At 43.9% G+C, this 26,455-nt stretch overlaps 1 protein-coding gene across 6 annotated transcripts in view; it reads right to left on the bottom strand.

Annotated features, from left to right (window-relative positions):
* FAM110B (family with sequence similarity 110 member B) overlaps positions 1–26,455 on the bottom strand; it is a 141,402-nt gene that overhangs the window by 70,914 nt on the left and 44,033 nt on the right. For 2 of the 6 annotated variants that reach the window (XR_008420057.1, XR_008420058.1), the window contains exon 3: positions 3,719–3,796. The exons of the other annotated variants lie outside the window; for them this stretch is intronic. The gene's annotated coding sequence lies outside the window, so the exon portion shown is untranslated. The remainder of the gene's footprint in view (positions 1–3,718; positions 3,797–26,455) is intronic. 6 annotated transcript variants of the gene reach the window in all.

Here is a 26,455-nt window from a genome sequence, read left to right as displayed (position 1 = left end):
AACACTGCACGGGGATTAGCCCTATCATGCCGATTTAACCAAGAATGTAACTGGTTTCTCAGGCCCAGAGGTAAGTAGTCACTTGGGGGAAAAAGAGAACAAAGAATTCCTTAGGTATGGGACTAACCCTCAAAAAAGTTTATACAGACAAAATTGACCTCTGCAATGTCCCATACCCTTTTGTACTGCACCCTGACCCCAAGGATGCCCAAGTACCAAGCGCCTACAACCTTAGCAGGCCACGTAGGGCTGCCCAGCCCCCAAACCTCCTCGCGTTCTAAAACTAACCAGCCAGGACTTTGTCCTCCTACAGGAAAACGGGCCTCCTACGCCTGCTGTGCACAAGAAGTAACAAGTCTCCTGCCCTGGGGGTGAGCTCCTGCACCTGTTTAGAGGATGGTAGTCTCAACATTCAGCGTGAATTAAGAAGAACCCACAGAGGTGCTTCCGCGCAGGTCCACGGGGTTAAGAAGAGAGCTGGGATACGTAGTGCAAAAGGGGCTTTCCCCCCACCCCCCCCAGACCTGAGAAACTAAACGATTAGGGTGACAGAAGCAACTTTTGAAATTCCGACGCAAAAAGCACACTTCCGTGCCTAATGAACAGCAGATTAAGAAAAATCGTCGTAAGATGATTTCATTTTGCATCTAACTCACAAACACAACATTCTGAGGAAAGCATCTTTTCGATTCAGCTATTTCCTACAGCAGCCCATTTCCACCCAAATGATTGTTTCTTAATTACAAAGTCCAACAGTCAATTACAGGGAGTGTTAAAAGTATCTCAACGCACAGGAATTTAAGCATTGCATAATAACTCACAGGAACTTAAGCACTGCATAATAAAAGAACTTCTATATTCTCCAGAAACCAAAACTCCTACCTTCCTTTCACTTATATTTATACATGGTTACAAGTCAAACATGGGTTTTTTTTTTTTCCAGCCGATGAGGCAGAACGCACAAGGACATTTCATGCGTGTGTAATTACATGTTGGTATCAGAACACACATGTGGACAGCAGGGAGCCTTGCACGAATGGACATTCGAGCAATTAAAAATTAATATCACTAAGAAACTTTAACAATAACAACAACACAACCATGGTGGTGGAATAAGACATCAGTGATCTATACCTTAATGGGAATGATTTTAAATAACCGATAAGAGGGGTGCCTGGGCGGCTCAGTTGGTTAAGCGTCCAGCTCTCGGTTTTGGCTCAGGTCATGATCTCACAGTTCGTGCGTTCAAGCCCCGAGTTGGGCTCTGTGCTGACAGCACGGAGCCTGCTTGGGATTCTCTCTCCCTCTCTCTCTGCCCCTTCCCCACGTGTGCTTTTTCCTCTCTCTCTCTCTCTCTCTCTCTCTCTCTTTCTCTCTCAAAGTAAATAAATAAACTTAAAAATAAATAACCAGTAAGATTAATCCTCAGCATTCTGACTTGTAGCCTTTAAGAAATGTAAGTTTAGGACAAGGAAGAGAGGGTTATTTGAAAACCTAAAAATAGTAAGGAGACATTGCCTCAGTAGCTCGAGAAATGTATATTGGGCCCCTACTTATGTGATCATGGGTTGAGATATACCGTCTTCCTTGATGGAATTTACAGGTGAGGGAGGCAATGAGCACCAGAGAGCTTGTTGGGAAGGAAGGGAAATCAGAAAAGGGAGCCATAAACTAGGACTTGCTCAGGAACTCCAATTTGTTCCCATTTTGCTCCTTTTCTCGCTAAAATCATGTTTGTTCTTATACACAAAAAATTAATTACCCCATGGGTATAATAATTAAATATTATTAAATAATCTTATATATATCTTATATATATATTATATATAAAAATAACAATAATGTATAAATACATCACACATATCATATATAATATATACACATAAATAATCTTATATAGAATAATATAATAAACTTTGAATTGGCTTGCAGTAATATTCCTAAGCATATTACCTTTTCTTCTGTTCTCAAATCATACCAGGGTTTATGGACACTGACAGGCATCTTCTTGGATGTGAAGGTGTTTACCTTATCAACAATCTCTGTTCTACCAAAAGGACTCAGGCTTGGACTCTTTCTCTACTGACCATCGATAATTCCTACACAACTTTAAATTACAATAAATGGACTAACGTCCTAAATCGTAGCTTTGACTCCTAAAGCGGCATGCGTAAATATTTCAGTTAAATGAAGCTTCCTATAATTGTAAGCAGTTCTGCATAGTATCAGCCCCCGTTCTTGAGGGCATCTCTACAATTACCGTCCAAAAATCAAGGCATATAATCTTGCATGACTGAAGCATACTGCTATTTTAAGCAACAGCTTCAAGGAATCACTTCAAGTATGTATCGTATGAAATGTTCATTATTATGTTTTAACGTTACTAACTTTGAAAGGTTACTTCATCCAAATATCATTTGCTATGAAATTCATCTGGGGTCTTTCTGAAACGTTTAAAGTTTCCTTTAAAGCCTAAGGATACGTGTCTTGAAAGGGGTCATATGAAAACTTTGGAAGTTATATCCTCCTGAATGATATTCTTTGGGGGAAATTATGTTGCTAGAATAACATCATCATGTACTTCTCACCTCCTATCCCATTATACTTTATACCAATCTACTACTTTCCAGCTGGCCACCTTGGGTAAATTACTTAACTTCTCCATGCTTGAATGTTCTCATCTACAACATGAGGATATTATGTGGATTAAGTGAGTTAATATATACAACAAGCATTTAGAGAGTACCCAGCATTTTGTAAACATTAAGTTCTCCACACTTGGCTGATGGCAAAATTAAACATCCAGGCCAAATGATATTCATGTTATTAGAGAAACCGACCCTCTCTTAGAAAAAGAAGTACATAATATAAATACGTAATATATACATAAGTATATAATATAAATACATCATGCCCTGCGTGCAACCCAGAGGGGAAATGTGATACTGTTAAGAGCTTGTTAGTAACATCTAGAAATCCTGGAACTTAAATGAGCATGGCTTTTTTTTTTTTTTCCTGGGGGCAATGTGGGAAAATGTCTTGAAAATGTGACAAATGTGTATACCTTTACCCCTGGCCATTCACCATGGGGAAATCATCCTACAGACCATATGCAAAAATAAATTAGAAATAATTGAGGATATATGAAAAAATGTATAGAGTGACGGTATTTGTCATATCACAGTATCCCTTGGAGAGTCAAAAGAGAAAGGAAATCCCATTCAACAATAGCCAATCGGTTACATACATTATGGGGTATAAAATTAATGGAATATTATACTGAATTTAAAAAATTTTTCTACTGTGCTATCACTAACATAAATTATTTACTAAAGCTTTGTGTTTTTTCCCACTCCCACCCAAGGAAAAGAAAAACCTAGGGTGGCCAGTGTTTAATGAGTAGAGCCCCTGTAATGTCTCGGCCTGGAGATTCTTGTTGCCCCCCCCCCCGCCCCAGTGGACAGATCTAGCCTACAGCCAGTCTGCAACTCAGCCTTGCTAACCAGCAGGTGAGGAATCGGCCAGTAAGCAGCAGCCTCAGCAACCACGATTTTGATGAGCTAATTGTTCTCAGCCGTAAGTCAAACCATTAGAGTAGGAACCAAAAGTTCAGCCTGGATTGTCAGCCAATTTGCTGATGATTATTAGACATCAGGGCAAGCCTCTGCTGGCACTCACACAAGCCCTCATTGCTAAGTGCAGCTCAGATAGTCCTTACCTTAGTTATTTGGATAATTCTCTCCTTTTATCTAAAAGCGTTCTTACATACTTGGAAGACATGGCCAGGTTCAGACGTCTGGAAAGAAGCCAGTAAGTTTAAGTGCTGTAGAAAATGGAAAATAATTTCTTTGGATATAAAGTTAGAAACATTAGCATGCTTCAAGATCGACTGGGACCTTGGCAGGTGTCTGAAACTTTATGGATTGTTGCTACTACAGCAGGAATCAAGTTTAAAATAAGGTAAAGAGAAACAATCCCCTTTTAGAGTGTCTGCCTAGATACTGTTTTTACTTTCACAGTTTAAAAAATCTTGTGAACCCTAGCTCAGTATCATTAATAGATAATGGTTCAATGGTTTTGTCAGAAAGATATTTCCATTTACACGTGTATATTTTGAAGATAATTTTATTATATCTAGGGACCAATTTTTTAAGTTCCACAATAGAAATTAATGTGCAAGTGGGATTTTTTTAAAAGAAATCTGCCTTGCAGCAACCTGAGCCCTACTCCATCTATATATACTATTAAGTGTGTAATTACCTTTAAAGTTAAGACTTTTTTTTCCTGCTGAAAATAATCACCCCCAGTTTCTTTTTTGAGTGTTAAGTGTTTTTTTTAATGTTTATTTATTTTTGAGACAGAGACAGAGCGTGAGCAGGGGTGGGGCAGAGAGAGAGGGAGACACAGAATCCGAAGCGGGCTCCAGGCTCTGAGCTGTCAGCACAGAGCCCGACACGGGGCTCAAACTCACAAACCATGAGATCATGACCTGAGCCGAAGTCGGACACCCAACCCACTGAGCCACCCAGGCACCCCGAATGTTAAGTTTTTCTTACACGGTGACCAGTTTCTGTATCTGGATTCCCTATATGTCTCCTGTTCCTACTTCCAAATGTACACATTCTTTCCATGTTTTCTTTTAGAGCAAAGAAGCAATTTTTCATTACATAATAAAGGCAGTGACAATAATTAGGGAACCCTTTTCCTTTAACTCATGTTCCGCTCCTGGAGCGTTTTACCACTCAGTGATTTTAAGGAGAAAAAAATAACGTGTCCTTCAAGAATGAATAAGTTATTTGAAGAGAAAGAATCTTCTGAAACTATGAACATCTGACGACTTTCTAAGCAAACAAGAAAATCTGTGTTACTTACTTAAGGTTCTTTCTTGGGTTGTCACTTTATGCTTTATGGACACAATAAAGGGGAAAGTTCCTCCTCCAAACATTACCGAAACAGTGTGTAAATCTGTGGCGATATCTGAAAATCATTTCTGCGGACGTGGGTTCTCTTTCTGTAGGGTATGTTTTCTAAGCACAGCGTCAGTATATCAGGAAGAACAAGCACAGGAAAAGATAAGCTTCACTGCATATTACTTTTATCGTGGGTATGTTATTAACTTTGAAACTGGAAGTGATGGGAAGGACATGAATTCACCTTCAGGAAACTTTCTCGCGTCTCTCTTCGGCTTTATTTTCAAAGTCAGATTACAAGCTAATTTAAATTTCAGGCAGTCAATTACATTCCTCTTGACTTGACTGCTCGTGATCTTTGCCAAATCAGCGCTCCATTCAGGGAGAAGCTATTTTATTTCTACTGCAGGCAGGTCTTCTTCTGAAGAGGAGAGTTTAAATTCCTTTTCCATGGAACAGCACGTGATGAATGCTTTTTATCATAAAGTCTGAGTCAAGCCTACACAAGTGGATTGTGTACTAAATTACATAGAAGGCTTTTAAGTTAACATCACAGAAATGGTCTGCAATAGGAATAAATGGCATAAAGTACCTAACAGGTGAGCGGAAAAGCACCATAGGAGCTCAGAGGGTGGCGAGAGAAACTGCCCACCTGATACCTTGATGGTATTCACCGCATTTTCTAAAGCAGCACGGGCCGTTTCAGTCATCTTCCTCCAAAGGCTAAGCATAATCTTTGCATTTGTTTTTTAATGGTGTTTAAGAGCAAATACAATTTGAGGATGTGATGTGAGTCGATGCCAGGCTTTAAAAGGGGGTTCCTGGCGTTCCAAGAGGATGAGCTGGGGGTACAGACAGTGGTTCTTAGTCAATTTTATTTTGTCTATAATGAGCACAGCGCTTCCAGTCAAAAGGGTGGATCCTGGCTTTTGGGGTGAAGTAGACAGAAAAATCTTACGGGTTTTGCTTCTCCGCCATTAGTGATGGGGGCCCCAATGGATGAGAATCGACACTCCAACTCCTTCGGATGCTCCAGATGAGAGGGCCAACACCTCCTGCCTCAAACCCCAGCCGAGGACAGGCCAGGGAAGGAAGCACAGAGAGGGAAGACCTTTCCTGATTTGTAGTTGCTACTGTTCTTCAAATGTCCTCATTTTCAGCAATGGAGCTGACACAGAATTTCTTCTCTGATTTTTTTTCCTTCGGAAACAAACGTAATTTCTGTTTTCCCCAAAGAGGCCAAAAGATGTTAATGCTGTGTACCTTTTGGAAAGGATGTATCTTTCAAGGAAGAAAAAATACTGCACCGACAACCAAGAGGGAGCTGTACTGAAACACCGTCATTTTGAACCCTGGTTGGACCCAGCTGTGTGATATTAATTGGAATATCAATTAACCGATCTTCCTTTTTTGATTTACTAGTTTGGGGCTGCTCTGTAGTCTGTGCTCACTCAGGCCTTCGTACATATTTCTTTTCAGCATTGTTCTCTGACCCAAATTGCAGTGAAATGGAATGTATTACACCAAATTTTTCATATCTGAATAAACCGAACTCATCCAACTGCAAAACACATTCCACCTGCAAAATTCCATGTCAGCGTCAAACATCCGTGATGTTTCACACTTTGTGTTCATGCGTCCCACTGTGTGGAACCTAGATGGTGAGTCACCTGTGTTGCCACTGATAAGAAAGTGTCCTCCCCCTCCTCGGGAAGGACACTAAGCTGTTCCAGCAAGACACTGAAAGGCCAACGCTGTGGTGTTAGTAAGAAGCAACTGTTAGAGCAATGACCCAGAAGAGTCCAGAAATAGATCCACAAATACACAACTGAGTTTTGAAAAAGGCACTCGGACAATTCAATGGAGAATGAAATGTATTTCAATAAATGATGATGGAACAGCTAGATACTCATTAGAAAAATAGTAAACTTTGACCCTTACTAAACCGGAGATAGATCATAGACCTACAAGTTAAAACCCAAAACTGCAAAACTCCTAGAAAAATCAGATGAAAATATTTTTGCAACCCCGAAGGAGATAAAAATTTTCTAGAGCCACGAAAAACACTGTTAAAAAATTGACAAATTGATGGGGTGCCTGGGCGGCTCGGTCGGTTAAGCGCCCGACTTCGGCTCAGGTCATGATCTCGCGGTTTGTGGGTTCAAGTCCCACGTCGGGCTCTGTGCTGACAGCTCAGAGCCGGAAGCCTGCTTCGGATTCTGTGTCTCCCCCTCTCTCTCTCTGCCCCTTCCCCACTCACACCCTGTCTCTCTCTCAAAAATAAACATTAAAAAACATTTTTTTAATTAACAAATTGGTCTTTGACCAAAGTCAAAACTTCTGCTCATCAAGTGACACTATCGAAAAAATGAAAAGGCAAACGCCAAACGGGAGAAGTAGGTCTATTACTTACATCTGAAAAAGAACTTTTAGACAGAAACAATAAAGAACTACAAACCAGTAACAGAAAGACCAACAGTCCCACTTTTAAAAGGGGAAAAAAGGCTTGAACAGACACTTGGCAAAAGAAGATACACAAAAGACGTGTAAGCACACAAAGAGGTAGGTACTCATCACCATCAGTCGTGAGGGAAACACAAACTTAAACCCCAAAAGACACTAGCTCATGATGTGGGAAACAAAGGCAAAGTTAAATTTCCCTACAACTGGCAAGTCCTTGAGACAGGCAGGCTGACCTTCTTCTGAGAGCTCCACTGTCTTGATGTGGACTGGACACTCGGCTAAGGGAAATAGACAATCTTAGCCCGACCCCCTAGGATCCTGTGAGTCTACTTTAACATATAGAAATTCGTTTGGAAACGTCCTTTATTTATCTCTACCTCTCCAAGATATATGTTTCCAAGCATATGGCCCACTGATCTACATCTGGAGGGTGTCATGACTGAGAGTTTACGAGACAGTCGTAAATGACCTTTTCCTAACCAGAGCTAGCCTCCTCAAGGTCCTGGAAACCTTGCTTCCAAAATTCCTTAGAGACTTATGCCGTCCCTAACCCCCAACTAAAAGTATAAAATCCGTCACCCGTCATAACACCAGTGCAGCTCTTTCTGCCCACAGGTCACATCCCTGTGCTTTGACAAAATCACCTTTTTTTTGCACCAAAATCGTCTCAAGATTTCTTTCCGGGCCGCCGGCTCTGAACCCCATCACTTCAAACCACATCAATTCGCAGCCACTCAAATCACTGAAAATAAAGAGCCAACACCAAATGTCCGCAAAGACGTGGAATAACTGGAACTTTCACGTGGTGCTAATGGGACAGTCGGAAGTTAATCAAACATCTGGCCTCTGAGCCCGCAATTCCACTCAGGGGTCGTGTCCGAGATGCAGGAAAACATCTGTCCAGTTGAGCGATGCTCGTAGCAATTTGATTCAAAATGTCCAACTGGCAACAAGCCAACTATCCATTAACAGAAGATCAGAGAAAACCCAATCGCGCTATTTACACACAATGGGGTGCCACTCAGCTGTAAAAGGACCCAGCCACTGAGAGAGACAACAACATGGATGAATCTCCAAGACATGATATTGAGTGAAAGGAAACAGGACAAAGGGCATTTACTGTGATTTCACCGATACACGATTTAAAAAAAGATAAAACTAACTTACGGTGATAGAAATCAGAACAATGATTTCATCTGGAGCAGAAAAGGGGAAACAGGGCTGCAAAACGGCAAGAGAGAACTTGTGGGAGTGAAGGAAAGGGTCCACATTTTTATTAGGGGCGTTGTAAGAGTGTTTGGGTTTGTTAGACCTTCCTTACCAGACTGGACACTAAAGATCTGTAAATTTTACCCCCCCAAAAATCCCATATTGTATAAAAAACCCAGTTATTACCAACAGAGTCTCACTACAAAGTGTTCAAGGTTTTATTACCAATTTCACACCTTCACAAAACTATTTTTATTTTAAGTTCTTCTGAATTTTTCAACCTCTTATTTCTATGTAGAATGCCGCGTACACATAAGGAAGAAATGAGAACTCAATTCGACATGAGTTTATGTCAGGTACAGTTTACGCACGCGAATGTCACATTGTACCTTTATCTTTAGATGACTTTATCAGGCCTGAGAATCTCTTTTTCTACTTATAGGCCCTGGGAAAGCTCATTTCCAACAGTTAACTGCTGTTAGCACCCATTTAAAATGCCTTTCCGGTAAGTTATTTTTGCGTCTTCTGCCTTTACCTGACCAATTTTTCTTTTATTTGTCTCATGTTTGTAATAAAGCAGTTTTCTGGAAGAAATCAAAACATATTTGATACGAACAGACTGTATCCACTTGCCATTTTCTCTGACTTGTGTGTCACAGAAATAAGCTCACGGCGAAGCGTCTTGAGGCCAGAGGAGGCTTTACGACAGTCTTGGGCTCGAATTATCTGTTCTATTCCTTACTGGTTACCGGAAGGTAGGTAAAATTACTTAATTTCTTTAAGACTCAGTTTTTGCTTAGATAGAAAGTTGTGTGGACAGCTATTTCACAGCTTTGAGAGGGGAGGGGTGCTGGCCCCCTTAAGCTAATAAGGGGGTGCACTGTCTACAGAAAATTAAAAAAAAAAGTCAAGCTGCACGCAGACGATGCTAAAACGTATCAGTGATAAAGCTCCTGTCCCCAGTGACAATGCGTCTGAAATTCAAAGCAATGCAAGCTGCCCACCTGTGAGGGCGGGTGAAAAGAAGAAACAAGAGAACACAGGACTGAGGCTAGTCTCCCGTGAAGTTCCGGCCCAGGAACAGCTACACTTCACTGAATACCGTCTGCGTACGTGGCCCCATGGACGAACCCATTAATCGCTCAATCCTCGCAATGACTCTGTGAGGCAGATACTGACTATTGTCACCACTCCACAGTTCAAGAACCGAGAGGTCTGTGACCTCAAGGCTGCCAGCAGGGGCTGGTCGAATCAGGGGCGCGCTGGTAGGGGACCCTGACAGGCGCCTTTGCAACCATGAAGCCACACGATTGCCTCTGAGCTCCTGAGCCTTCGCAGGGGCTTCTGCAGGTGACCGAGAAGGGGGGGGGGCGGCGGGGCAGGTCACAAAAGGGGGTCTCTCGATGGAAAGCATTCCACTTTGGAGAATGCGGGTCCTCAAGCTTGAGGCACAACAGCACGAGAAGAATGAGGAAGAGGGCAGGGCCTCCAGTTCTATTCTTTAGGAAAATAAGCTAGTTTCAGTTCCCCATGTCCTGGAAATGGACAAGAGCAGCCTTGCCAAAAAAAACGTTGCACGGAGCTCTCAATGTGCATTGTGCGTGTGTGTGTGTGTGTGTGTGTGTGTGTGTGTCCAGCAAGCCCAGCAGGACCTCACCCATGCCAGCATCATGTGCCTGAGGGGCCCTGGCATGATGTCGTCCAGGCTGTGGACCTGTAAGCCGGCCCGGTGTCCTCGCCAAGGAGAGCAGCCCTTCTGCAGAGGCCGGCGGAGGACAGCAGAGCCCTTCAGCCAGCCCATAACCAGCGGAGTGTGTTTCATGGCAGGGAACTCGCCCCTCAGCTATAGCGTGGATGTGGCTATAAATCAAGCGGTAATTAGATTTCGCCACATTTAACACAGCCCCTCTGTTGCCCTCATTTGCCAGCTCCGGATGGGAAAGAAAGGCAGATCGTTCCCACTGAAAGCACAGACTTCTTCGCTCGGAGCTCTGTGTCCTGCGTTAGCCCTCAGAGCCCAAGACCGCCGTGGAGAGGATGTTCTCTTCGGGTCCGGGTCGTAGGACAGTACCCTGCAACTACTCCGGTGACGGGCATGGCAAGGGCACCGGGAAAGAGGGGATCATCTGTCCTTATCATGCTGGAACACACAGTAACCACCAAAAGCCTATGGAAAAGGAAACGGCAGTTCAAAGAAGCCGTGCATTACGATGAAAATGTAATTAACGTACCAGAAAAGCACTGAAGTCTTCCCAGACGTGCGCACACACAAAGAAACCTATGCAAACTAGCCTCTCATTTGATTTTAGTCCAAGGAAATCCAGCCTTCCCGTTAGGCTATAAACATGTCAAACTGGGTGGCTTACGAGGGAGACCTCCAGAGACGTGTGAATTATGCCTTCATGAAGATTTTAGTTCTAAATGTTATCAAGCCCTGTGAAAATGTAACCTAATACTTAGGTTCTGTAGAAATGCCAATGTTCTCTTTCAGTGTGACCTGAGATGCTTTTCGTTTTACATTGCCACACGTTATGCTTCTTAAATTAAACAAATTTTGATAACCTGTGAAAATGGGAAGTGGTATTAGACAACCAAACAACGCTGAATTTTGATGTATTTTAAACCACTGGCTGTTTTCTCCCTGACAATTTTAAAAAGATGGAAATAGCGATGATTCCAAAATTGGGTTATGGGCGAAAATGTTTAGTTCAAAAAAAGTTATAGATTTCAGACCACAGTTGGCAAATGTTTCGGTAAAGGGCCAGATAGTGAGTGTTTTAGGCTCCGCAAATCTCTGACATGACTTCTCATCTGTGTTACTACCGCACAGAGCAGCCGCAGTCAACATATACACAGATGATCGTGGCTGTGTTCCAATAAAACTTTATTTACCAAACCTGACAGTGGGCTAGATTTGGCCCATGAACCACCATTTGTCAACCTCTGTTCCAGACCAGACTAAAAACAGTGGGGAATCTGGTCTTTTATATCGGAAACTGACGCTTCAGAGCAAAAAAAGGACTATAAGCAAGCAACGCTTTGCATCCAAGTATATAATGTTAGATGTGGCAAATGTTTCTTGAGTTTCTGGAAGTTGCTAATTTTTATCAAGAAGCAGAAGACTTGAGGGTCTTTCTTGCACACAGCATATTAGCCGGTGTCAATGCTGATCCCAGCTGGAAACAGCACGTCCTATGCGTGACTCAAGATGGCCACAGGAAAGGGTTCTTACAAAGGAAGGCTTCACTTGACCAGGATTGGATCTCCACAGGCCCAAAGCATCTTTAAAAAAAAATCACTGATGTTACTTAAGAGCACAATTGATTCACTCAACTTGAAAAGGGCACTGAAAATGCCATTCTTTGAAAGCACACACGACACTAAGGGAGTGGGGAAAAGCATGATGTCTTCTTCTCAAATGACACAAAAGAACTCGTGTTCACAGGTTTAAGGAAAATTAATTGAAGTGAAATCCTTAGAATGGGCCTGGTAAGTATTTAAATGCCAAAAAGGAATATAACCCGAAATGGGGCGGGGGGAAGATGCCACACAGACGTGGAAGAAGGGTGAGCTTTTTGCAAATGAAGTCAGAGGGGAACAAAGATCCTGTGCTCTGTGGTCGGGTCTAAGCAAATGCTCCGGGCAGGTAGAAAAGGACAGGCAGGCTAGCACCATAAATCAAGGTGCATACCACCCAGCACTGCTGCCCTCTGACCCCACTGCTCACTGTCCCAGGTGACAAGGCCAGCATGGTGTCCTCATTCCAGAAGGGCCAACCAGTTGAAACCCAAACTCTTCAGGTTTGCTGCTCAAGCCCTTTCTGGAGGGTATGAATAACCGTCTCAGCTCCCAAAGATTTTATATTGCCACCGGGGTGACTCTATTTTAAAAAAGGTACTACCTTTGACAATGTAGCAATTCAATATTAGATTAAATGACCCACCTGATATGATGATGGAAAATGGAGAAAGAGAAAAAAAAAGAGAGAGAGAAAGTACAATGAAATAACCGTTCATTTGTAAGACTTGTAAATAAATATGTAACTAGCCTTATAGAGAAATTTACAAACTAAAGGGATTACTTACATAAACACAGATGTATCCACAGGTAGGCTCTTTTGCTTGTGAGGGTCACGCCTCTCCCTACACCCACCAACCCCGACGAGGCTTGGGCTACATACACCAGCCCCAGGGCTCTTGATAAATGCAGGTTTCACAGGGGTCCAGGGACTGCTCCTTCACCTCCTCCCAACTGCCCTGCTTTTTGGAGTTCTGATCTTTCCCGATCTACTAAATCCCCAGAGGGTGCCTTCCCATTCTTGTCTATCGGTTGAGTTGTGTCTAACTGAAGAAATACAGCAAACTATACGAGCGAGCCACGGGTCTTCTGCAAACCCCATCTTGAAAAGCCACACTGACTGCTTATCTGTTCTTTGGTAATGAAGCTGAGGTCAGGGTAGGATATAAAAACGCTCTGCCTACTCTTGTGAAACTGGGGCTAGAAGGAGGCTCTAGGCTTACGCATCTATTTGCCCTCAGGAGGAAGAGATCTGCTCCTAGTTCCTGCTAGAATCTTCCCACCAGGGTCCAGCAGGTAATACCATATATTGAAAGCAAACAGAAAAAGTGAGCTGACATTCTGGAGACGAAGAGAACAACATTTCATGCCTGAGATAAAATAATCGAAGATATTCCAGTGGCGCGCCAATGTTTCGGTCTTAAATCTCTTTCTTGCCCGTCTACGGTGACGGTCTTAGGGTCCTCATGGCCTTAGGTCCCGTACATGTGCTAACTACTTCCCTGTCTTCTCTCCTGAACTCCAGACTGGTACACCCAGCAGCAATTCACTGTCTCCCTTTGCACATCAGCAGCAGCTCGAGTGTGCGAGGCCCCACGATCCTGTCCCCATCATATTCAATGGCAGCACCTTCCTTCCAGGTGTTTTACTGAGAAACCCTGGAGTCATCCTTTATTCTCCTCTATCACACTATGCATCTGAGATGTCATTAAATCCCACACGCTCGATTTCAAAATATTTCCAGAACCTGACCTTTCCTCACCCACCCATACAGCTGGACCTTGGCCCAAGCGGCCAAACCTGTGCTCTGAGTGACTGCAGGTGTCTTACTGGTCTCATCCAGTGTCAGCACAGCAGCCAGGGAGACCCTGTTAAAGGGAAGGTCGGATTCAGTCACCCTTCTGTCTGTAATGACTTCCCATTGCCTTTAAGGGCAAACGCCAAAACCTTAACAGCCCAAGGGCCCTTTCCACTCTGGCTCCAAACACTCTCTGACCTTACTTCTGATAGCATGGGGCTCCCCTCCACCCCATAAATGTTGCTCTCCTGGCCACTCCCACTGCCTGGGCCCTTTCCCACAGAAAGCTGCATGTACTCTCTCAGGTACAGGCTTGACTCAAATACACGCCCCCCCCCTTCCCCCCGCCCCCCCCCCCCCCCCCCCAGCTGCAGTCAGGCCTTCCTTGGCTCTCTGTCTGCCTCAGGTCTCTGCTGCTGTGTAACCAGCTACCCCAAACTCTGCGGCTTAAAACAACACCCAGTGAGCATCTCACTGTTCCCGTCAAGGCCCAATAGCGGAGTCCTCGGCTCAAGGTCTCACAAGGCTGCAATCGAGGTGTCCCCCTTTGAGTTCTTGTGGCTGTTGGCAAAATTCAGTCCCCGGGGGCTGGCGGACTGAGGTCCCGGGTTTCCTGGGGGCTGCGAGCTGGGGCCATTCTCGTCTCTGAGAGGTCGCTCCCGGTCTCCTGCCACGTGGCCTTCCCACGGCTCACTGCTCCAAGACCAGCAGGAGAAATTCTAGCCCAGTCTGCTATGATGGAGTCTTACATAACGTCATCCAGTAACCCATCATGGTAGTGACACTCATCACCCACTCCACACTCCGCTGGCCCCGCCACCCAGTACAGAGTCCTGCCTACTACAGCCTCTAAAATTGCCCTCTCCTACAACACACATCTATCCCCCCGCCCTTTAGTTTCCCGTGTGGTACTTCTGCCCATTTGAAGTCCCAAATATTTCGTATATTTATCTTCTGTACGTCTGCTTCATTTCACCGAAATATAAGCCCCCCAAGGGCAGAACTTACTGCCTCTTTTTGTTTACTACTCTAGCCCCAGCTGTCGAAGAACAGGCTTGGGGCAGGTTAGCAATAAATATTTATTGAGTGTGGGGCGCCTGGGTGGCTCAGTCGGTTAAGCATCCGACTTCAGCTCAGGTCATGATCTCGTGCTCCGTGAGCTCGAGCCCCGCGTCGGGCTCTGTGTTGACTGCTCAGAGCCTGGAGCCTGTTTCAGATTCTGTGTCTCCCTCTCTCTCTGCCCCTCCCCCCTTTCATGCTCTGTTTCTCTCTGTCTCAAAAATAAATAAACGTTAAAAAAAATTTTTATATTTATTGAGTGAACAAGTGATTTATTACGTAGGTTTCCTTTAAAACCCTCAGCATCTCAATGTCTCCGATCCCATCGCTAACCTACAGATCACTATGCCCTCTTTTTACCGTAGTTGCATTGCCAGTTTTGGTCACAAAGATGAAGCTATGTGTTCTCCTTCTCAGGCTACAAAAGCTCTATAGTTTTAGTTTATCTAGGGTTTTATCAGCCAACTGTGCGGTGAGAACTCCACGCTGAATATTTGCAAAACCAGCAGTTTTATACTTCCGTGCAAACGGATATGTTCACGGTCTGGTTCCCAGGCCCAGGGAGGACTTCTACGTTTGTTTGTTTGTTTCTAATCTTAAGAATCTTTCAGTCAAAAAAATGCATGGAGGGAATAGGAAGTAAAAGCCAAACTCCTTTGGAATACTGACTCCAAGAAAACCAGAAGTATGTGATTTAAACAGAGAAAGTACAGTATTCAGAAGCAACAACCTGTCACTGTAGTAATAAATGTTACGGAACCATTACCCATCTCATTTAAAGGAGTGTTACTTTTTGCCAGGGGTAGGGGAACAGGCAAAGCCAAGTGCTATAAATGTGAAATACAACTCCCTGTAAAACACACATTGGGTATCCATTTTACCCCATGTGTCTCTGGTTAGCAAAGCTGTTTGGACGATAAGAAAAATGTATATGCACCTAAACCAATACGTATAAACCCAACGGCAAAGGCAGGTAAGTTAACGACAAACTGATCACTTACCTGATACGCAGCCTGAAAACCACTTATCCACGGTCTCCACTAAAACTGACTGATGCTATTCAGGTGATCACAACTCATAAAAAGTAATCTGATTTTCTCGTTTATCTTGTTTAAGCTCCCCCACTCTTGTTTATTCTACTAGCACTATTGCTATTAAGGTAACTCAAGAAACATAATTAATTCCTGAATCTCCCTTGCCATGGATAAATAAACATTCACTTCTGAATTTCTGGCTAGTTTCTGCTTCTGGCTTCTCCCCTCTAACCATAATACAGTTTCCAGGTTAATCTGCCAAAAAACAGTGATTCTGGCAAGTCATTTCTCTGGTCTTGAACTGAGGGAGGCTCTCTATGGCCTGGCTTGTCAAGTTCACTGCCTTCCCCATGGCCTCACTTGTCAAGTTCTTCTCCTGGATGAAGCCCAAACTCGGGTCAATTTGGTTTCCATGTTAATTGCAGACTCTGCTCACTTGACTCCCGTCCTCACATCTGGCCACCACTAGCCCTGGAGTGACTGTCTGAAATAATACAGATCGATAAATGAAAACCACAAACATTCAACCCTATGCCCTCCTGACTGTAAAAAAATCCCTTTATATGAAGGACTACTTCTCTCTTAGAAATATAGTAAGGTTGAAAAAGATAGAGCCCATGAAACACAGTCTTCAGGATCTCAAAGTATAAGTATGAAGGTAAATTTGGTCTTTCCCAGGTATCTTAACTGAACTTTTTATGGAGGCAGAATTCTAACATGGTCCCCAGGAATTCCCAACCCGGTACGCACCCTGCATGGTCCCAGGACAGTAAATATAATGGATTTTACTATGCTTAGGTATGCCATATGGTGCATTAACCTTAAGATGGTGAGATTATCTGGAGGGACCTCACCTGATCTCATGGATCCTTTGGAAGCAGAGAGGTTTCTCTGGCTGGTCACAGGAGAGAAACCAAAGAGCTCAGAAGTGAGAGGTATTTGATGAGAGATTCTGCTAGGGTCAGTCAGAGGGCACCTGAGAAGGCCCAGGGCAAGGAACTGCCAGTAGTTTCTAGAAATTTCTAGGAACTGAGGGCACCCTTGGCTGATAGCCAGGATACAGGGACCTCCATCCTTCCAAAAACATGAATGAGCTTAGAAACTGAATTTTCCCCAAAGTCTCAACCGAGAATACAGTCCGACCAACACCCTGAGTGTGAGACTGTAAGCAGAGGACCCAGTTGAGCCATGACAGACTGGGGAGCAACTCAACTGTGAGGTAACAAATGGCTGCCTGCGGAGATCTGTTACCAGAAACAGAAAAACGAATATGCTTTCTTCTAAGCCAGCCTCTGTTCACATAAAAATGACACTACCCTAAAAGCACCTCCCGGGATTAGCCAACTATCCTCAGGAGCATGAATGTGTAACCAACAAGTGGAAAAGAAAGAAAAGCATAAGAAACACTGAAGGAAATCTCTATCCTTCCTATGAAGCCATGAAATCTGAGGCCAAGCAGGACGCATACATCTTTAATGAGAGTGACTATTCTAAAGTATTGCATGCAAAAAAAAGCAATACTTCTCAGAAATGTTAAAATAGAAATCAGCCCTTCTGCAACAGACTAATGCTAACATCAATAAAAGCGACAACAATGTTATAGCTTGTTTAGGTTCCTATGATGTATATTAGGGACAGTGTCCGTCTTTTATTCATCAAAATAGTAACTGACTATCTACTATATGCAGTATCCTTTGTAAGTGCTTATTGACTAATTCTAGGGAATGCTAAGGTACATGTGACAGCCACATATTATAAGAAAAAGTAAGCATCAGAGACTGTTTGCCTATTGCTTTTCCTGAGAGTAAATACTTATTAAAATATAAATGTTCAGCATCTCATTTTGTTTCTATAAGCAATTCTGTGATTTCAACTTATAGAAGTTTCTTTCATTTCAACTCCATGCTAGGCTCTCTGCTAGGCACTAAAAACAGATAAATAAGTCAGCCCCTGCTTTCCAGTAACCCTCAGGCTATTAAGAGAGAGAGAAACAAGTCTATTAAGAATTGAGATAAACAATTTAAATCAATACAGTACTATTACTAGTATGTATGATGTGTAAGATACGGTATAACCTGGGTATTATATAACGTTTGGTGTGACGGTGCTGAACAATCAATTCAGAAAGTGTACATTTCATTTGCTTGGTTTTTTGCGTGTGTGTGTGTGTGTGTGTGTGTGTGTGTGTGTGTGTGTGTTTCTGAGATTCCACATATAAATGAAATCATAAGGTATTTGTCTTTCTGGGTCTGATTTATTTCACCTCGCAGAATACTCTCTAGGTCCATCCATATTGTCACAAATGACAAGATCTCATTCCTTTTTATGGCTGAGTAATATTCCTCTGTGTGTGTGTGTGTGTGTGTGTGTGTGTGTGTGTGTGTGTATACACCACTTCTTCTATATCTATCCACCTATAGATGGACATGTGTGTTGCTTCTCTATCTTGGCTATGCTGTAATAAACATAGGGGTGCATATACCTTTTTGAATTAGTATTTGGTATTTTGTTTTCTTTGGGTAAATATTCAGTAGTGGAATTGCTGATCATATGTCTTTCTATTTTTAAATTTTTGAGGACCTCCAAACTCCTCCATACTACTTTCTGGATGGGCAACACAGGTGATAGGGAGGGGGACGTATAGGCTTCCAGTTATGAAATAAATAAATCACAGGGATAAAACGTACAGCATAGGGCATATAATCATTGGTAATTTAATAGCATGGTGTGGTGACGGATGATAGCTACACTTGTGAGCGCAGCATGACGTACAGATCTATCGAAATCACTACGCCGTACATGCGAAGCTAAAGTAACATTGAACGTCAACTATATTTCAATGAAAGAAAGAAAGAAGATGCAATGAAATTAAAGACAAAAAATGAGCAAAATAAAATCACAGATTTGGGGGGGAAAAAGCATATATTTCCACCCATCCATCCTTCCATCCATCCAGACTTATATTAAGAGTTACAAAGAAATATCTGATCTAATTCAGGGCAGTTTGGACATTTGTTGTAGGTACGCCTAAGGATTGTGACCAACTGCATTCTTTTCATTAAAGAAAATGAGATTTTCGTGAAGTATTTCTATCCACTGTCATCTATTCACATATGAGAGGTAGTTGGCAGTTCTTAACCACAACCAAGTTTGCAGCAGTCTGAAACAATAGCCTGAGAACCACAAAACGGTGCCCATCCATGGGAAGGGGACACGAGTTCACCAACTTCTAAAATTCCCCAAACAGAAACTTGTACGAAAGCCAAAGTGACTTCCCAGAAACAGAGTATATGAGAGTGTGACCTAAATCAAACACGAAACCTTTCATTCTTGACCCAGCAATGTAAAATGAAAATAACCATGCTATTGAGGAGACAAATGATTCTAATAGATAATACTGAGCACTACAGTTTAAAAGCGCACACACACACACACACACACACACACACTCAAGTATCTATCACACTAGTCTTGTTGGGAGGAAATAAAAATCTTAATCCCTATTACTCTACAAAGATTTCTCTTAAGTGAGAAAATTCCCCCCCCCCCGATAATGCTTGTCTTGCTTGGCATTTACTTTTTAAACGAATGAGCTGTGACTCTTTATACAAGCTGTTTACAAATTCCACCACCAAAAATTATTCCTAAAAGAAATTTCTTAAACTCAGTTGTCAGATGTTTAACATCTGCTGTGTGAACTAGACAAAGTCGGGGATGCAAAACACAGTGTTTAGAAACAACAGGCACATAACGAATGCACTGACTTAAGGCAACGCAGCCAAGAGTACGGAACCCAAGTCTTTAAATGGTTTATGTATCAACGGTTGAGATGTGGCTAATAAACCCATGAAAAATTGAAAATAATATAAAACAATAACACACCACCACTGAGAACTGTACACTTAGAAATTAAGACGGTAAATTTTATGTTGTGGGTTTTTTTTTACCACAGTTAAAAATAAAACAGTGAAGAGACCCACTGATAACTCAAAACTAATTGCGAGATCTTAAGACAGGAAGTGCTATAAATTCATTTAGAGTCTGTCTTTAAAAGAAGCACGAGGTGACCCTTCCGTTTTGTGGGTGACAGCACATATTGCCGTGACTGGGCTAAGTGAAGGAAATGGGACGGGGACTCTAGGCCCGGGTGAGAGCAGAGGAAACGAGCAGGGTTTGCCACAAGCATTCAAGATCTCAAGCAGGTCAATAAAGCTGACGGGGAGGATTCCAAGCTGGAGAACAGAAAGGACTGGAAAGGTAAGTCAGAGCTCGTCTATGGCACCAGGTAGGTGCCCACCCTACCCCACCTGTACCGTTTACCCCCCACAGTCCGTGGGAGTTAGTAAAAGGTTTTTAAGAAGGAAGGTAACATGAAGACAGCATTTTATCAAGATGCACCTATAGGTAACACACAAGCTGGACAGGAAATGGAACCCCTGAGGGATGGAGTAGCCAGCTGGTGACAGCTTTAGTGACGCTACCTGATGAAAGAGGATGGGCACTCGACTTGGAACTCAGTAAAGAAAGAAAAAGGCAAATATGAACAAGGAACAAAACCACTTAATGAGTGAACGCCCACGAGTGTGGTTGATTCTCCAAGGTTTTCCAAAGATGGTTCCTCCGTATCAGAAGCTCAGGGGTACTTTAGCAGAAAAGCTAGGAGAGATGCTGGTTTGTTAGCAGGAAGATCTGGAGATCCATTCGTGTCCTCGTGAATTTGAGTTTGGGCTCGACTATCGATTAAGTGAATCTAGCAAGAGACATAAATGTTGAGATAATCACTGCGGGAAGAAAAGCTGGAACCAGATGATGTTCCAGGTTGAAAATGACCAAATGGCTGAGCAAGACCCCTGGTGGATGTGCACATTTCAGCCGTAGTAAGGGAATGAACAAAGAGGGCAGGAAAGGGAGGAGATGAGAGCCCCCGACCTAGAAGACAACAGAAAACAGAGCAGTAAGTCACAAAGTCCTGAGGCCAGGGGGGAAAAGGATTGAAAGTGTCCCAGATTTGTGTATCAGGATGGAGAACCTCCAGAAAGTACCAAAAAGAGACAGTGCCGAGGGAAGGCAGAGGGGAAAGAAAGGACCAGGGTGGGCACAAACAGGACAACAGAACCCACTGACATGTTGTGAGGTATGAGGCAAGGAGGGGACTCGGCGGCGGTGGAGGTGAGGGGGTCAGGGCTCAGCAGGGTAAGAACAACAGTGAGATCAATGTGAACATTCTTTTTAAAATGAAAAATATCCAGCAGCACCAAAATATTCTCCACCAAGCCTGCACCAAAGGAATATTCAAAGCTTCTATTTTTATCCTCCAAATATGAACAGATAATTTTCCTGAAGAGAATTTGCAGGTGCATCCGAAAGGGACTAAGTAAGAGAAAAACCACTGCAAAACAGCTAAGTAATTCACTGCTGACTGGCTTCGTAATAATGAACTATGCCTAAGCACCCTAGAGTTTCAGGCTGGGTTTAGGGATTATTAAGCAAGTATTGAGAACCAAATGCTGAATTTCAGCAGCATATATATCCCAGGGAGTGTGAATCCATTAGGCTTTCATGCTAATAACTTCTGTAGAAGGTGAAAGAGAGTTAAAAGAAAGAAGCTAAAATTTAAATTAAGTCCTACTTTGCCATTAGCTTTTTTTTTTTTTTTTCAAAATTCTCAAACTGGTGACCGAGCACGATAACCTCCTGCACGAAGCTGTTTTTAAAAACTAAAGTCCCGATATTCATTACCCACGTGAAATGGCCTCTTACGTATGACAAGAGAGCAGTCATTTACCAAAACAGGTATCAACTGTACAAAGACAGAATTCTTCTATTACCGTTTGATGGGAAACTGCCTCTTCAATGATTTACAAAGTATCACTGTTTGATTAACATCGGTTTAAAATGAAGAGAGAGAGAGAGGCGGGAAGAGAACACGATTCATTACAATCTCAGGAAGTCCCTCGTGCCTCATGGACAGCCGCTGTGCCTCAGTGCCTGGAACCACAGCCCACGCCCGGTGGCCTCTGGGGACAACCCCGAGGACACAAAGAAGAAACAAACATGGCAGTTCCCAAGTGCACCTCAGACACAGCTAGTCCTCAGACCTCATGACAAGCACCCTACCAAACACAGACCATGATGCCAAAACTCGGGTAACTGGTATTTTCCTCTTCCCTACAGATAGGCAGGGACCGCTGGACGGACTTACTACATCATTTGACGTCCTTCAGAATGCTCGTATCACCGCTTCCCAAAAACGGAGAGTATCTCATTCTGACATAGTCTTTACTGTTTCCAAAGGAAAGAAATCTACTGATTTCCACATTCGCTCCTGGGATGACTGGATTTCGGTATCGTTCGAAGACGCCCCCTACCACCTCCGGTATTTTCTCTCTGGAACTCTCCCACCCGACTTTCTCCTGGGTTGAAAGTGCGCTAGCCTCACGGTTGCCCAACAACATCAGCTCTGGAAATCTGCCACGTGCGGGTTGCAGGCTCCCCGGTTCAAGCTATGGCCTGTAAAGCAAATTCTCTCCAGCATTTGCAAAGCCACCTGCCACTGCGTAATCCATTGGAGATTGACCATTAATAAACCAAGACCCCACAGCCAACGTCTGGCAGAATGACACAGTCTAGCGTGAGGCTGGAGACGTCGTATTCTGAACTGGACAACTGGTCATCGAAGACTTGACGTAAGTTATCCTCTTGCAAAAGTGGACGTGAGTAGGCGATACAAGCTGAAGATCAAGAAATGTGACTACGAGTCCATGTCGCCAGCTATGGGAAGATGTACACACGGAGTTCCTTCTTCAGATCTCTGCTCTAAGAGGGTTCCTAAAGTTGAAAGGTCAAAGAAGAAATGGATGTAGAAGTGGTACTAAGACATTCTGTTTATTCTGGGTTCGTTAACGGGAGATGATGCACTTAAGGAGGGCGGACCTTTATATCTGAAAGGTAATGCCTGACCCCCTACAACCTCCCTGTGCCTCAATTCCCTCATCTATGAAACGGGCACTCTTCAGAATCGCCACAAAACATACAGATCATTTCGGAGAATGCAGAAGTCTCAGAAGCCTGGATCGCTGGACCATGGACCGGGTATTAATATACAATATGGGGTTAGATCGGGACACAGTTGAGTTCATTCCATTTGGTGACTATTTATAGGGCACCCATTGGGTGTTAGGCACTGCTCTAGGCGCCCTGGGGAGATAGCTGCCAACACACCACACTTCCTGCCCTCACGGAGCTTACCACAAACCTCTATTAGGCGACATTCGCACGGAAGAACCACAGAGCAACACGGGAGAGTGTGACCATGCTGTCAGAGAGGGGACCCCACTGTGCGGCCGTGATCACTGCTGACGTATCCAGAGCTGCTTTGAGCGGCTAGAGAAGGCAATTCTAGTGTCCTCTGAGCCCCACAACGTGGCCCACTCAGGGCTCTGCCTCCCCCTGTAATAAATGTGGCCATAACTATTCTAATGGCACACACGTACATCACACTGACTTACTGTCAGGTTACAATTAATCCACTTCACTAATTTTTAAACAACTTTTCAACAGACGATTACGCTTAAACTTCTCACCAATTAAAGCTGCTTAAGAAGACAGCTTTATTTTACCTGGTTCACTCATTACTTCCTAACACTACATAGTACAGGTGTTCTATAACCTATTTACTACTGAGCATATTTAGTGGGTACAGCAGTTTGAGGGCTTTGTGTCCATCCATCCACACAGTATTTTGTCCTTGTCTCATGAGCATTTCCAAGTGCCACCTGCTTTCAGCCAGAAGTGGCACTTGGCTAAAGAGCATCCACGAATCTCTACAATCTGATGTATTGCGCGAGTTGCGCTGCCTTGAAGCTAAGTGACAGCTGAAATAGTTCAATGAAATGGCTTTTATTTTGGGACCTTGCTGGGTGAGGTCTATAATTTGCAAAATTACTAAGCTGATGAGTTTGTAATTCTAATACCCACACAGTCTGGCCAACTAACGTCCCTGTAAATTAGAAATTAGTACAGGGGCTTATTTGGATTCTTCTGTTGCATTCCAAACGGCTTCTCTATTTACCTGGTAGCTACTGCTTTCACATGGGCATTTTAGCATCTAGAGGTTTGCTATGTAAAGTATTTTTTTTTCCACTTCATTCAAAGGTAGCTTTGATACACTAAGGTGAGTTTATAAAGCAGGAACTATGATCATAGGTACACTACAGTTTCTACATGTTCATGAAAGTTTTCCAAAAAAATTTTTTTTTAATGTTTATTTATTTTTGAGACAGAGAGAGAGAGACAGAGCATGAACGGGGGAGGGTCAGAGAGAGAGGGAGACACAGAATCGGAAGCAGGCTCCAGGCTCTGAGCTGTTGGCACAGAGCCCGACGCGGGGCTCGAACTCACGGACCGCGAGATCGTGACCTGAGCCGAAGTCGGCCGCTTAGCCGACTGAGCCACCCGGGTGCCCCGAAAGTTTTCTAAATAAGGCTGTCAGCTTGCAAAAAGCCGGGCATACAACTGTACAGGCTGTGGACAACGCAGTCTAAGAGATGTCATGATCATGGCGGTCTGTGCGAGGGGCCCCCTAGGACCAACACAGGATTCATCTGTACCAGCGTATGTGGTGCCTCTGAGCACCCCAACGTCTAGGTAGGAATCCACGCTGCTGCAGGAAGTCATTCCTAAGTAGCACGGTACTTTGTGCAGCCCCTGCAGAATGTATTTAAGTACCAGACAAACGGCGGTCACATTCATTGGTTCAAATACCTCCCACGAAAGAGTAAATGTACATTCACCAAATACAAAGGAATCAGTGACTATTATACCACTTTTTTGGAGAGCCAGTACCACGTATCATTTAAGGGAATGGAATTCTAGAATCATCCTGATTACATGCAAGTCCTATTTTACTACTGTTACCTGTGGAACCCTAGACAAGCTATTTTACCTCTCTACGCTTCAGTGACCTCATTTATAATGGGGATAATAGCAGACCCTACCCCAGAGCTGTTAAGAGGATCAAATGAGGGAATAAGGTGCACAGTACCCAGAATGCTGCCTGCCCACGGTAACCACTGTTGAGGCGTTCAGATCTGGAGTATCCACTGGGCAAGAAAATCAAAGCAAAGAGAGATTAAATAACTTGTCATAGGTTTAAGGGTTAGTCGGTGATCTCTTCCGTAATGAAAATTAACTCTTGATCTACAAGAAACAGTTTTTATGAGACTATGCTGTTTTATTTATTTATTTTCTTGAGAGAGAGAGAGAGAGAGAGAGAGAGAGAGAAGGGGGGAGGAAGGGGGAGAGGGAGAGAGAGAGAACCCCAAGCAGGCTCCACACCCAGCACGGAGCCCCCCACTCAAGGCTCGATCTCGAAACGGTGAGATCGTGACCTTGGCCGAAATCAAGACTCCCACGTTTAACCTACTGAGCTACCCAGGCCTCCCGAGACCACATTGTTTATATCCCAACTTTCTGACCAAGGCAAAACCCATGGCTTGAAGTACTTATTACATCTGAAAAAGTAAACGCCTACGACACCCGAGTGCTTTGATTACTGACACGCGTCATCCTTAACAGGCCACCAGGGCTGGGCATTCTGAAGCCACATGCTGCCGGCCCTGAGCTGACATTTACTAGCTGCCTCTCCTTTCGGGGAGAGGCACGCTCTGTGGACAAACAACTCCAGTTTACACAATCAGCCATCGATAAGACTTGCGATCCTAGGAGGAAATAAGTGTCCAAAAGCTGTAGCCTCGTGCCTCCGCAAGGCACCTGCCGCTTTCGTCCGCGTTCTTTAAATACCAGCCGATCCCGGGTGCCCTACCCTCGTAAAACCATCTCATTGGCTACAGTGCAAACAGCGTCTGCCCCCGGTGCCCTGAGGGAGAGGGATGTGTTCTAAAGATGAAAGTGTCACTCAAAGTCTCCGGGGCCGACAGGAGCCAGGCCCGTTTCCAGGGTGTAAAGCGGGACATCTAGAAATCACGAAAAGGCCTGGCATGCTAATGACTGGATGCTTTATATCTATTTCACTTCTTCTACAAGGATCCAGGGAGGTTTGATAACGGGTTTTGACACAGATTGTAGCTCTTTTTTTTTTTTAAGTTTATTGTATTTATTTATTTGGGGGGGGGGAGGAGAGGGAGAGGGAGAGGGAGAGGGAGGGGGAGGGGGGAGGGGGAGGGGGAGGGGGAGGGGGAGGGGGGAGAGAGAGAGAGTCCTAAACAGCGTGGAGCCTGACGCAAGGCTCCATCTCACGAACCGTGAGATCAAGACCTGAGCCGAAATCAAGAGCGGGACGCTTAACCGACTGAGCCACCCAGGTGCTCCTCCCCTATAGATCGTAGCTTTTAGGTAGCGGAACATAACACGACACTGGAGACAAGTTCCTCACCCACATCTTCATCTAGCATATTAGAAAGTGCAGTCCTATGGGGTGCCTGGGTGGCTCAGTCGGTTAAGCGTCCGACTTCAGCCCAGGTCACGATCTCGCGGTCCGTGAGTTTGAGCCCCGCGTCGGGCTCTGGGCTGATGGCTCAGAGCCTGGAGCCTGCTTCCGATTCTGTGTCTCCCTCTCTCTCTGACCCTCCCCCGTTCATGCTCTGTCTCTGTCTCAAAAGTAAAATAAACGTTTAAAAAAAAAATTAAAAAAAAAAAAAGAAAGAAAGTGCAGTCCTACGCCGTAA

Source organism: Panthera pardus, unplaced genomic scaffold (genome assembly GCF_024362965.1).
Source record: "Panthera pardus isolate Hobbes unplaced genomic scaffold, ASM2436296v1 HiC_scaffold_7, whole genome shotgun sequence".
Classification (NCBI taxonomy): domain Eukaryota; kingdom Metazoa; phylum Chordata; class Mammalia; order Carnivora; family Felidae; genus Panthera; species Panthera pardus.
The sequence above is the reverse complement of the archived record's forward strand: the minus strand, read 5'-3'. Positions and strand labels throughout refer to the sequence as shown.